Raw genomic sequence first — 14644 nt, 5'->3', positions numbered from 1 at the left:
TTTTCAATTGGTTTTTCAAGACAAGAATTTGTTTTGGATACTTAAATTTTCAGATTTGTTAATATTTTAAGATTTATTTTGAATTTTCATGAAGTTATATTCTAAAATACTACCTAGCAATGCTATAATATCTGCATAATTAAAAAAAAATAATCCATGAAGTCAAAACATTTCAGATATATTGGAGTTTTCCATTTTGGTTTAAAATAAAATGACTCACTCATCACAGCTCACAATAAGCAGGTAGCAAACCAGTTATTAGACATAAAGATGCCATCTTCCTTATAATATATTCCAATTAAGCCTAAACTACAAATTGAGAAGTTCAATCTCTACTATGAAAGGCACTAGTGTCTGACATTCTTCTGAAATTCTGAAATAAGACTTTAAAATATTTTGCATTTTTATATATAATTATAATTAGTGTGTCACTAGCAGGATATTCTAATTTTTGTCAATTGAAGGATGATCACTTTATCATCAATCTCAATTCTCAGTAAAGAGTAGAAAGCAGCCATGTTCACCATTATATCACCAACACCAGTGCTAAGAAAAGAATATATTTGAATTTGAATGATTGACTTCTGTCTTCATATTAAACTTGTCATAACTCATGCGCTCTTTTCCAAAATATATGGAACTTCTTGTGCTCAAAATAAGTACCTCAGACACTTATCTTGGTGATACAAAATTGTTTATTATTAGTGAGGAAAGAACAAAAATATAAAGAATTTCTTCCTAGGATACCATAAGGTTTTGAAACTCCAGTATAGTATTCTGTTTTTTGTTATGAATTTGACAGAAAGCAAAACATATAAAAGCGAATCTTATCTGACCTCTGTTTCTAGAGGAAAATTGCACCCCCCACACACATTCATTTATAAGAAATGTGTTTGTAAAGGTTATCTATATATATAAAATCATCATTTATTTATTTATTTATTACATATTTGTCAGATATCTATGGACTTCCTTTCTTTCCTAGAATCCAGTCTTAGCCTTAAACTTCAGGAGACGATAAAGAGGTAACCATATTCTACATGTCTAATGAATATGTTATTTTCTTTTCTATATCATGTAAAATATTTTCATTAATATCTCAGGTCTTATAAAATGATTTTTTCTCTCAATTTGATGTTTAATTTAACTTTCATATTTTTCTTTAAAAACAAATTTATGCAAACTAATAATAATTCTATTGCTATTAGACAGACTAATATATATTCTAGTATATATTCTAAAGCAATTCCAAATTCTTTGGAGAAAGAAAATAGCTGTTCACTAATTATGTCCAAATTTGTGGTCAAATAAATTTCACTCATTTATTTTTCTTAATTTTGCTTTTTGAAAAATCTAAGTTGCTTCCTATTTACTGAAAACATAATTCTCTATTAGTTTGAAGAAAGATTGAATACATTTATAATGGATAAGACTGATATTACATTTTTTTTTTATAAAGTGTAAGCCAGAAGCTAGTGATTTTAAAACAAAAATGTGTCAGCCTCAATCATGATGTGGTGGAGGTTGCTCCACCATTAGACCATAGACTTTAATCTGCATCAACATGTTCTCTAATATTTTCCTAAATCTACACAATCAACAAAACAATAAATCAAGCCCTGGTTTGTAATGTTCATCCATTTCGATGGTGTAAACACGGCAGCTGTGCCAGATTCCAAGCTACCAAGGTTACTCCAGTGTTTAGATTTTAGTGATTTTTGTAATTTGGTTGTTAAACACAGCCATTACTAAAAATTAAATTGTACACACATATAAATACTTTTATATTACAAGCAAAGCTCATAATTATTTAATTTTTACTACTCCTATTTATCTTACTGATTTATACTTTTGCCTATGCTCTTGATGTTATATCTGTTGTATGCATAAAGTGGAAATATTGTGTCATGATATATTGCTGAATATCTCTTCCCAAATTCATGTTCAGAGGCAGCTCTCTTAGCAACTTAGAATCTGGCATGGTTGCATTGTTTACACCACGGAAATGGATGAACATCAAAAACCAGGGCTTGATTTATTGTTTCATTGATTGTGTAGATTTAGGAAAATAATAGAGAACATGTTAATACAGATTAACAACTATCATATCTGTAGCCATTGTGTTGTAAACAGCACCAAAAAAATTGAGGAAATATTACACCTCATTCTTAAAATAATCTGATTTAAGAAATAATTCACTTATGTGCAGTTTAGGTTCTGTCATAAATCTCTATTGTTTCAAGATGTCTTACCTATTAATGTAAATGAAGATCACAAACAAGATTAATAGTGGAACTACTATGAACTATGAACTTTGCTTGATAATCACTGACCTGAGTGATTTCTTCCCCATTCATTAGTAATCAAGCATTAATCTAATTTTGTGAACTTGTCATAGATGCCAGAATGATTTTTTTGTTGCAGTATTTTTAAGAAACTGCCAGTCACACTGAAGATGTAGGAGTACATTTTTTTAGGTGTACATATTTTTGTTAAAATTTGCTGTTTATAAAATTATGTAAAGGAATAACTGAAAATAGTGTTAACCCTCAAATGTTGCTGTGGATCTCACTAACATGCAATAGGTATACACGCACACACACCATGCAGCTGCATCCCGTACATATTTTCCTTTCTTTGTAGAGCCATTTGTAAGCATTTACCAGCACATGACTGCCCCACATGATAGTTTCGGTACTTACTACATCTGACAGGAGCACTGAAATAATCTCTCACCTCCTTTACCCACTTTTCACCTGATCACTACTCCCTGCTTTTGTGAGCTTTACCATCTAAGTCTATTAAGGAGTATAGACTTTTTTCCTATACAGTTTGTGGGGTGTTCAGTGACTTCGTGATTTTGTTTCTCATATCTGTTTAGATTAAAAAGCTTTTTCTCCCTTTTTGACTAGTGAAATTCATCTGTCATGATCTGGCGGAGGTGTTTAATGTACATAGTAGTTCAGTTCAATTCAGTTCAGTTCCTTCCCTCAGTCATGTCCGACTCTTTGCAACCTCATGAACTGCAGCACCCCAGGCCTCCCTGTCCATCGCCAACAACCGGAGTCCACCCAAACCCATGTCCATTGAGTCGGTGATGCCATCCAACCATCTCATCCTCTGTCCTCCCCTTCTTCTCCCACCTTCAATCTTTCCCAGAATCAGGGTCTTAACAAATGAGTCAGTTCTTTGCATCAGGTGTCCAAAGTACTGGAGTTTCAGCTTCAACATCAGTCCTTCCAATGAACACCCAGGACTTATCTCCCACAGGATGGATTGGTTGGATCTCCTTGCAGTCCAAGGGACTCTCAAGAGTCTTCTCCATCACCAGTTCAAAAGCATCTATTCTTCAGTGCTCAGCTTTCTTCACAGTCCAACTCTCACATCCGTACATGACCACTGGAAAAACCATAGCCTTGACTAGACAGGCCTTTGTTGGCAAAGTAATGCCTCTGCTTTTTAATATGCTGTCTAGGCTGGTCATAACTTTCCTTCCAAGGAATAAGAATCTTTTAATTTCATGGCTGCAGTCACCATCTACAACGATTTTGGAGCCCCCCAAAATAAAGTATGTAGTAAATTCTGCATTAAATATCTCTTCATTAATATCTATCCCTTCTATTATTTTTGCTTTAATTTACATAAATCCTAGTTTATTCAAATGTTAAGTGGACTATTACTTCCTTCTGCACATACTTATTCATATCTAATATGTGTTAGACACTGCTTTAGAAATAGGGTGGGATCAGGACATTTTCAAAGGCAGACATTTCTGACCTCATGGTGACTGTTGAAGAGGCATCCTCTAGATTAGCAATGAGAAGATGTCAAGACTGATTCATTGTGAGCATATGTCTTAGTCAGCCTGGCTGTTATAACAAAATACCATAGATGATGTGGCTTATTCAATAGCAGCCATTTATTTCTCACAGTCTGGCAGCTTTTAGCTGTATCCTCACATGGCAGAGGGGGGAAGCTCTGGCGTTTCTTGCTCTCCTTATAAGACTACTAATCCCAATATAGGGACTTCCCTGCTATGACCTCATCTAAACCTCGTTATTTCTCAAAGACCACAGATACTAATACAATCACATTGGGAGTTGGCACAACAATATATGAATTTGGCGGGGGCAGAGGGGGCAGGCAGGGGACACAAATTTTAGTCCACAGCAGTATTTGAACTAATGATGCTGACAAGATGATTAAGACTGAACAAATTTTCCCTGAATTTCTTTATGATTTTATCCATTTATGTGCCTTAAGATGACATTTCTCTTTAAGTTGTTCGTTGTCCTTCCTTTGCTTGGGGCCTCCATATGTTTGTAATCCATTGCCTAAGGATGGATTGAATACAATTTTCTTACAAGAGGAAAATACCAAATGTGTGGGTTAGTTGTGTGTTTTTTTTTTTTTTATGTTTTAAGGTTACAGTTAATGGATTTCACATATTTAATAACTCAGCTTATAAATCAGACGTTGATACTTTGTTAAAGAATAAATGGTGCTTTGGGTGAATTTTGGAAAAACAAATACATAGTTTAGAAACTGTAAATTGGAAATATACATTACCTATATATAAATTTTGTCACCAAATACATTTATTAGTTTGTTTGAAGACATGACAGAGGAGTACTAATTGCTATTGCTTTCTTTGAGTAGTGCTCAAGGCAACTCTAACTGGGAAAAAAATTCCATTTATATCCAATAGCATGTTTCAGAAAGCTTTTCATCATAAAGATAAATTATTACTTCCTTTATAATATTTAGTATATTTCCATTTATAATAAACCAGACATGAGCACTGCTTAGGAATATTTAATAGAAATGAGATGATCATCAGTATTTCAAATCAGGCATACCTCATTTTATTGTGCTTCACTTTAATTGCATTTTTTACAAATTGAAGTTTTGTGGTAATCCTGCACTGAGCAAGTCTATGGGCACTGTTTTTCCAACAGCATTTTCTCCCTTTCTGTCTCTTTGTCACATTTTGGTAATTCTCACAATGTTTCAAGCTTTTTCATTATTATTATATTTATTATGACAATCTGTGACCAGTAATCTTTGATGTTACTCTTATAACTTGTTGGAGGCTCAGATCATGGCTAGCATTATATTAGTAAAAAAAGTATTTTTAGTTGAGGTATACATATTGGTTTTTGACATAATGCTAATGAACAGAACAATATACTGCAGTATAATGTAAACATAACTTTAATACACACTAGGAAGCCAAAATGGAGAAGGAAATGACAACCCACTGCAGTATTCTTCCCTGAAGAATCCCAGGGACAGAGGAGCCTGGTGGGCTGCCATCCATGGGGTCACACATAGTCAGACATGACTAAAGCGACTTAGCAGCAGCAGCAAGAAGACAAAAAATTTTTGTGACTTATTTTATTGTGATAGTCATTTTATTGCAGTGGTCTGGAACTTAAACTTCATTATCTCCAAAATATGTCTGTATAGCTATAGTGCATACTGGTTAATAGCATGCATGCATATACATATATAAATATAGACATTAATATACACATGCATGCATATACATATCTAAAGACATGTGTGCATATACATATATATTAAATTTGTGCTTATATATTTACTATATCACATATGCATATATATATATATATATATATAGTATACATAAACTTACTCGGAAAGGTTTTTAAGTATTTTGAAGTTAAAAATCTATTATGTTCTTAAGAACATTGATAATTTACATAAGGTTATTTTCAGATTAAGTATTTTTGAATTAGTGCAATAAGTAGGAAGACCAGTGTTGTGATATGATCTATCAGGAAATTTCAGGGTGTAATCCCTGACAATTACAGTAAAGAAGGTGAAATAATACATGTTCCTCAGTCACTTAGCATTAAGTAAATGTATTTTTTGTTTATATTAGCCCTCATGCTATTAGGCAAAAGTAGATTAATTGGGTAAAGGTAAGGACTATCTGAAGAACTATAGACAGAGGTTCATAACTTTGTACAGGATGCGATGACCAAAAACATGTCAAAGACAAAGAAATGCAAGAAGGCAAAGTGATTGTCTGAGAAGGCTTTACAACTAGCTGAGGAAAGAAGAGAAGTGAAAAGCCAAGGAGAAAGGGAAAGATGTAGCCAACTAAATGCAGAGTTCCAGAGAATAACAAGGAAAGACAGGCCTTCTTAAATGAACAATGAAAGGAAACAGAGGAAAACAATAGAATAAGAAAGACTAAGAATCTCTTTAAGAAAACTGAGATATCAATGGAACATTTCATGAAAGGATGGACATGAAAAAGAACAGAATGTAAATGACCTAACAGAAGCAGAAGAGATTAAGAAGAAGTAGTAAGAATACACAGAACTATTAAAAAAAAAAAAAAAAAAAAAAACACTTCAAGACCCAGATAACCACGATGGTGTGATCACTTAGCTAAAGCCAGACATCTTGGAATGTGAAGTCAAATGATCCTTAGAAAGCATCACTACAAACAATGCTATCAGAGGTGACAGAATTCTAGTTGAGCTGTTTCAAATCCTAAAAGATGATGCTATGAAAGTGCTGCCCTCAATACATCAGCAAATTTGGAAAACTCAGCAATGGCCACAGGATTGGAAAAGATCAGTTTTCAATCCAATCCCAACAAAGGGTGATGTGCAAACTACTGGAAAACTGCTCTCACAAGCTTATAAAATTATGCTCAAATCCTTCAAGCTAGTTTTCAGCACTACATGAACCAAGAAATTCCAGATGTACAAACTGGATTTAGAAAAGATAGAGAAACCAGGGATCAAATTGCCAATATATGTTGGATCATAGAGAAAGCGAGGGAAAACATCTGCTTCATTAAATATGCTAAAGCCTTTGACTGTGTGAATCACAACAAACTGGAAAATTCTTTAAGACCACCTTACCAGTTTCCCGGGAAATCTATATGTGAATAAAGAAGCAACAGTTAAAAACCTTACATGGAACAACTGACTGGTTCAAAATTGAGAAAGGAGTACATCAAGGCTGTATATTGTCTCACTGCTTAGTAACTTCTAATAACAGCCCATCATGCCATACTGGGGTAGATGAATCACAAGCTAGAATCAAGATTTCTGGGAGAAATATCAACAACATCAAATATGCAGATGATATCACTTTAATGACAAAAAGAGTCATTGATGAGGGTGAATGGAGAGAGTGAAAAGGCTGGCTTAAAACTCAACATTCAAAAAAACTAAGATCTTGGCATCTGGTCCTACCACTTCATGGAAAATAGACGGCTAAAAAGTGGAAGCAGTGACAGATTTTCTTTTCTTGGTCTCCAGAATCTCTGCAGATGGTAACTGCAACCATGACATTCAAAGACACTTGCTCCTTGGAGGAAAAGGTATTACAAACCTAGACAGAATATTAAAAAGCAAAAACATCATGTTAGACATCCGTATAATCAAAGCTGTGATTTTTCCAGTAGTCATGTACAGATGTGAGAGTTGGACCATAAAGAAGGTTGAGCACCAAAGAATTGATGCTTTTGAGTTGTGGTTTTAGAGAATACTCTTTAGAGTCCCTTGGACTGCTAGGAGATCAAATCAGTCAATCCTAAAGGAAATCAAATCTGAAGAGTCACTGGAAGGACTAATGCTGAAGATGAAGCTCCAAAACTTTTTGCCACCTGATGTAAAGAACCGATTCATTGGAAAAGACCCTGATGCAGGGAAAGATTGAAGGCAAAAGGAGAAGAGGGTGGCAGAGGATGAGATGGTTGGATGGTGTCACTGACTCAGTGGACATGAGTTTGGGCAAACTCCTGGAGATAGTGAAGGACAGAGAAGCCTTGTGTGCTGCAGTCCATTCCATGGAGTTGCAAAGAGTTGGACATGACTTAGCAGCTGAATGATAACAACAATTTATCTAATTGGGAAGATGTTAATATTTCTAAATAAGAGTAATTTTCTTGTATAATCTCTCAATATCTAAGGGGCATGTAGACCTTAAGAGACAGTTTACTAATACACTGAGGAGACCAGTTTGTACCTGATTTCTTTCACCCCTTCTCCTATGCTGGAAACTACTGAGTTGAAAATTTTAAGATAAATGGGTTACTTACCCTGGAATTGAATGTAGAAACTGCTATCATTTCTAAGAGAGACAATAACTTTTTTCTTTAAGCCAATGCTTTATATCTACTTAACTCCTACTCTTCTTATCTTTTCCCCCCAAGATGGTCTAAATTTTGCTCAGTTTGGGCCTCAGGGCATCCCCAACTCACCTCAGATGAGGCCTCCTTGGTCTAAGGGGAAGTCAATTCCCCTCACTTGTATTTGGCTTAGAAAATTGGCACGTGACCTATATATTGCCAATAATTCATGAGAAAAGTTTGTTAAGTGTCTTCTGGAGAAAAGTTTGCTACAAGAAGTTAAGGTCTGATTTTTTTTGAGGGAATACTTTCAAATGCATATATGATGCTTAAAGTTGCTTTACACAGACTCTAGCATAGCGAGTGAAACTGCGAGGAAACGAAAATAATCTGTGTCTCTGTCATCATGAAATTACTGAACTAAGGAAATTAGAAACATGCCCTACCTTGGGACTTACCTAATTCATAAACCATTTTAGGTCAGGATTTCTGTTACTTATAGTGAAACTATCCTATTTGACACTCAAAGGGAAATGACATTATTGATTGATGATTAAAAGAACTTGAAATCATGCTGCTTTTCTAGTGGAAATATTAAAAATTTGTAAAACTACGATACTTCTCTCTATGCTCATGGGCCTGAGGCCATCTCCATGTGAATGAAGCAGAGCTTCAGCAAATTTCGATTAACTGTCTGAAACTCTGAATACCACTTAAGACTGTAAGACTCAGGGTTGAGTTAGGAAACAAACTCTCCTCCCAAGAGAATCGATAATATTTTTCTAAAATAACTAGAGTCAGACTCTAAGTTTGGAATGAAGCTTGTTTATGGGATGGAGCATAAAATTTGATCTTGAGGACAGCTGACATAGTTTAGAACAAAAGAAACGTGCACTGGAAGTTTCCGGTGGGAGCTGACATGAGTTGATAATCCTTTCTTTATAAACGTTCAGTGAAAAGTTCAGGTTACTTAGAAATTTCACCTTTGTTCCTTTGGAACGTTTTTCTAAGTTATTTGTATGTTGTATGATATCTGATATACAGTGGTATGATATACAGTGTTATATCTGAGTGTGTTACTTTGTGGAGGCTGAAGAGGCAAGATGGCAGCGGAAAGGGTGGTTTCTATACCTTAAACTCTGACAGAATCCTACAGAGATGGCTTTTTTCCCACTAAGAGCTAAGGCTCAGCTTTCCAGGTTGATTAGTGATATCAGAGGAAAGAGACTTAAAATCCTACAAAAATTTCCAAGAGGAAAGGAAAGAAAAAGGCTCAGCAAATTTCTTGTCTATATAATAATCAGAATGTAATTCCTACCTAAGCAGACAGACATACTTGCCAGAATATTTAGAAACGTGACAAAGTGCTAGTCTCATTGTTCACTTATGTTATGATAAGATGAATTTTCCAATTTTATTTAAATTCTAGTTTTGAAGTAGAAAAGAACATAAAAAGTTGTGTGTGATATTGAGTGAGTTTTTTACTCCTTTTTCTCATTCCTTGATGTTGTTAAACTGTGACCTCAGTAATTCTTTTAAGTGGATATAATTCTGAAATCAATCATGTTATCTTAAAGAGTAGGGCTTGAGTCAGTTTGTTTTGTGAAACTGGAGATTATTGGGTAATAAGGCATGTTTTAGGAGAATAATCAGAAGCATGAAAGGAAATCCTATATCACAGAGTTCCAAAATAGACCCATACTCTAAAGAGAGGACTAGAATTATTTTGTCCCAGTTAAAAGTGAACGATGACTCTAGTAGCGGAAAATGTTGAAAAGTGAAAGTAAGTCACATAAGAAACAGGAGATGAAGTTAAAAAAAAAAAAAAAGAAAAGATCTCTAGATAAAAATAGAAATAAGGTTTTAAAGGAGAGAGAAATTATTCAGTGACTGGATGTAATTAAAAGCTTAATGTTGTTTCACTAAGCATTCTCATATTCTACTTTTTAAATTTACTTTTTATTTTATATTGGATTAAACTTGATTTACAATGTTGCATTGTTTTAAGTGTACATCAAAGTTGTACATATGTTGTACATATGCATATACCCATTGTTTTTCAGATTCTTCTCCTATATAGTTTATTACAAGATATTGAGTAGAGTTCTCTTGGGTATACAATAGGTCTTGCTGTTTATCTATTTTATATGTAATAGTGTGTATATGTTAATTCAAGCTCTTAATTTATCCCCCCTTCTTATATTTCTCCTTTGGTAACCATAAGTTTGTTTGCAAAGTTTGTGAATCTGTTTTCTGTTTTGTATATATGTTCATTTATATATATATATTTTTTTTTTAATTCCACAAGTAAGTGATATCATATGATGTTTGTCTTTCTCTGTCATATTTCACTCAGTGTGATAATTTCTATGTCCATTCATGTTATTGTAAATGGTGTTATTGCATTCTTTCCATGGCTGAATACTATTCTGGCTTATATATGTATCCCATCTTCTGTATCCATTCCTCTGTCAATGGACATTTAGGTTGCTTCCATGTCCTACTGTTAATAGTGAACATTGGGGTTCATGTATCTTTTCAAATGATGGCCTTCTCCGGATCTATGTCCAGGAGTGGTATTGCAGGATCATATGTTAGCTCTGTTTTTAGTTTCTTAAGGAACCCTGTACTGTTCTCCCTAGTGACTGTACCAGTTTACATTGTCACTACCTGTGTAGGAGGGCGCCCTTTTCTTCACACTCTCTCCAGCAATTTATTATCTGTAGACTTTTCCATAATGGCCATTCTGACTGGTGTGAGGTGATGCCTCATTGTAGTTTTGATTTACAGTTGAGCATCTTTTCATATGCTATTTGGCCATCTATGTGTCTTCTTTGGAGAAATAGCTATTTAGACCTTCTGCCCAGTTTTTGATTGGGTTTCTTGTTTTTTTTTTTTTGTAATAGAGCTGCATGAGATGTTTGTAGATTTGGGAGGTTAATTGCTTATCACTCTTTTCATTTGCAAATATTTTCTCCCATTCTGAGAGTTGTCTTTTCATTTTGTTTATAGCTTCCTTTGCTGTGCAAAACCTTACAAGTTTAATTAGATCCCATTTGTTATTTTTGTTTTTATTTTCATTACCCTGGGAGGTGGGTCCACAAAGATACTTCTGTGATTTATGTCAAAAAGTGTTCTGCCTATGTCTGCCTCTAAGAGTTTTACAGTATCCGGCCTCATATTTACATCTTCAATCCACTTTGAATTTCATATTGTGTTTTGTTTAGAATTAGCTGCAAGTACTGTTTTTTCCGTTTAAACAAGTCAAGATAAATTGCTTTGTTTTCTCACTTGAAAGAAATGTGAAAAAGTACATACATCAAAGTTGTATTACTGCCAGGTAGGTCACCTCCAGTGATTTAGGCAGGATATAAATGCCCGATGTGTCTGGTCAAACTTTTAATTTTACATATAAGGAAACTTAGGTTCAGAAAACAGCAAATATTAAGGCAGCTAGTTGGTGGAGGGGGATTCCTTGGTGACTTAGTGGTAAAGAATCTGCCTGCTCATTCAGGAGATACGGGTTCAGTCCCTAGTTCAGTAATATTCCCTGGAGAAGAAAGTGGCACCCCACTCCATATGCTTGCCTGGGAAATCCCATGGACAGAGGAACCTGGTTGGCTACAGTCTATGGGGTTTCAAAGAGTCGGACACAACTTAGTGACTAAACAATAACAAAAAAGTTGGTGGAGGAGCCAAGACTAAACATGGGGTTCCCAACTCCTGGATGACTTATACCTGGGGCTTCCTTTTACCCACGCCAAGTCATCTTTAAACTGCCCAATCAAAAATCTGACTTTCCTTTATTTCTTTTATTCCTTGTGAATATCTTTCTTTACAAAATTGTTTTAATCAACTTTTCACATATAAAAATGATCACAGAGATGCTAGACTAGTATCAGCTTGTATTGCCACATAGATAGCATGGGCCTCAAAATAACAACCTGTGACATGATAAATATACACTTCACTTCTCTCAGGACCTTTAAGTTTGTGATCATAATTCCCATTTAGATAATTAAAAATGCCAAAAACTGGTTGAACATGTATCTTTATGTAGCTTTACTGTTTTTTCAGAGGTTTTCCATGGAGCAGCAGTATACATCAAATAATTTATTTTGATGATACTGAACAAGGACACTTTATTATTGCCCTAGAGCTGCTATAACAAATTACCACAAACTGGGTAGCTTAAAACAACAGAAATGTACTCTCACTTTGTGGTTAGAAGTCGAAGTTCAAATTGTCGATAAGATTGGTTTCCTCTTGCTGCCTTTGGGAGAATTTGTCCCATACCTCTCTCCTAGGTACTGTTGGTTGCTCATAGTCTTTAGAATTCCTTGACTTATAGATGTAATTCTCCAATCCCTGACTTTGTTTCACAGAGCATTCTCTTCTCTGTGTGTTTATATCTTTTTTATTATAAGAACACAAGTCATACTGAATCAGAAGCCACTAATCAAGTGTGACCTCATCTAAACTTGTGGAGAAAGCAATGGCATGCCACTCCAGTACTCTTGCCTGGAAAATCCCATGGATGGAGGAGCCTGATAGGCTACAGTCCATGGGGTCTTGAAGAGTTGGACACAACTGAGCGCTTTCACTTTCATGCACTGGAGAAGGAAATGGCTACCCACTCCAGTATTCTTGCCTGGAGAATCCCAGGGAGAGAGGAGCCTGGTGGGCTGGTGTCTATGGGATCATAGAGTCGGACATGACTGAAGTGACTTAGCAGCAGCAGCAGCATCTAAACTTGATAGCATCCACAAAGACTCTACTTCCAAATAAGATCATCTTCACAAATACTGGGGGCAGCTTCCCAGATGACACGGTAGCAAAGAATCCTCCAGCCAAAGCAGGAGACACAGGAGTCTTGGGTTCAATCCCTAAATCAGGAAGATACTTTGGAGTAGGAAATGGCAACCCACTCCAGTATTCTTGCCTGGAAAATTCCAGGAACAGAAAGGAGCCTGGTGGGTTAAAATCCATGAGTTCACAAGGGGTCAGACACAACTGAGCATGCATGAATAATGGAATTTAGTCTTAACATATCTTTATGGGAAAAATGGTTCACCCCATAACAGATACCAGTATATTTACTCTGACTTATGTTAGGGCTTTCAGAATTAAATATTGCTTCCTTATATCATTGAATTTTTTTTAACTTTTTATTTTATATAGGAGTATAGCAGATTAACAATGTTGTGATAGTTTCAGGTAGACAGTAAAAGGACTCAGCCATACATATAATGTATCCTTTTCCACTAAACTCCCCTCCTATCCAGTCAATGTAAGGTATTATGTGAATATTTTACACAATATCTTCATCCACTTAAATACACCATTGCTTGATTAGCCAAAATCAACCAATGCCCTATTGAGTGTAATATCACAAAGGAACAGAGTGTAGACAGGTCCTCCTGAAGAGAGAAGGAAGGAACTAAGAAAGAAATGAAGAATCTAAAGCAGCTCTCAATATCATGATTTGGGCATTGTGTCCATCTCATAACCTTGAAAACCTGTATTGTCTTCTCTGCAGGACATTTTAGAAGAGGATATTTATTTACCTCATAGTTTTAACTGAGACTATATTTGTTACTTATATGCAAACAGTTTTGTTATAAATATAAGCAGTGCATTACTGTAAAAGCTAAACTATTTTCCCAGTTCTGTAATGATCATCTTGAGGAATTAGGGAAAAAGGAAGTTGATCAAATGGAAAGCTGCCAAAGACAGTTGTATAGGAAGTTAAAAGGTTTCATGCTATTTGATTATTTAGTTCAGTTCAGTTCAGTCGCTCAGTCGTGTCCGACTCTTTGTGACCCCATGAACCGCAGCACACCAGGCCTCCCTGTCCATCACAAACCCCCGGAGTTTACTCAAACTCATGCCCATTGAGTCGGTGATGCCATCCAGCCATCTCATCCTCTGTCGTCCCCTTCTCCTCCTGCCCCCAATCCCTCCCAGCATCAGGGTCTTTTCTAATGAGTCAACTCTTCGCATGAGGTGGCCAAAGTATTGGAGTTTCAGCTTCAGCATCAGTCGTTCAAATGAACACCCAGGACTTATCTCCTTCAGGATGGACTGGTTGGATCTCCTTGCAGTTCAAGGGACTCACAAGAGTCTTCTCCAACACCACAGTTCAAAAGCATCAATTTTTCGGCACTCAGCTTTCTTCACAGTCCAACTCTTACATCCAAACATGACCACTGGAAAAACCATAGCCTTGGCTAGATGGACCTTTGTTGGCAAAGTCATGTCTCTGCTTTTTAATATGCTATCTAGGTTGGTCATAAATTTCCTTCCAAGGAGTAAGCGTCTTTTAATTTCATGGCTGCAATCACCATCTGCAGTGATTTTGGAGCCCCCAAAATATAAAGTCTGACACTGTTTCCACTGTCTCTGCATCTTTTTCCCATGAGGTGATGGGACCGGATGCCATGATCTTAGTTTTCTGAATGTTAAGCTTTAAGCCAACTTTTTCACTCTCCTCTTTCACTTTCATCAAGAGGCTTTTTAGTTCCT

The sequence above is a fragment of the Cervus elaphus genome, chromosome 6 (assembly GCF_910594005.1).
Source record: "Cervus elaphus chromosome 6, mCerEla1.1, whole genome shotgun sequence".
Taxonomy (NCBI): domain Eukaryota; kingdom Metazoa; phylum Chordata; class Mammalia; order Artiodactyla; family Cervidae; genus Cervus; species Cervus elaphus.
The sequence above is the reverse complement of the archived record's forward strand: the minus strand, read 5'-3'. Positions refer to the sequence as shown.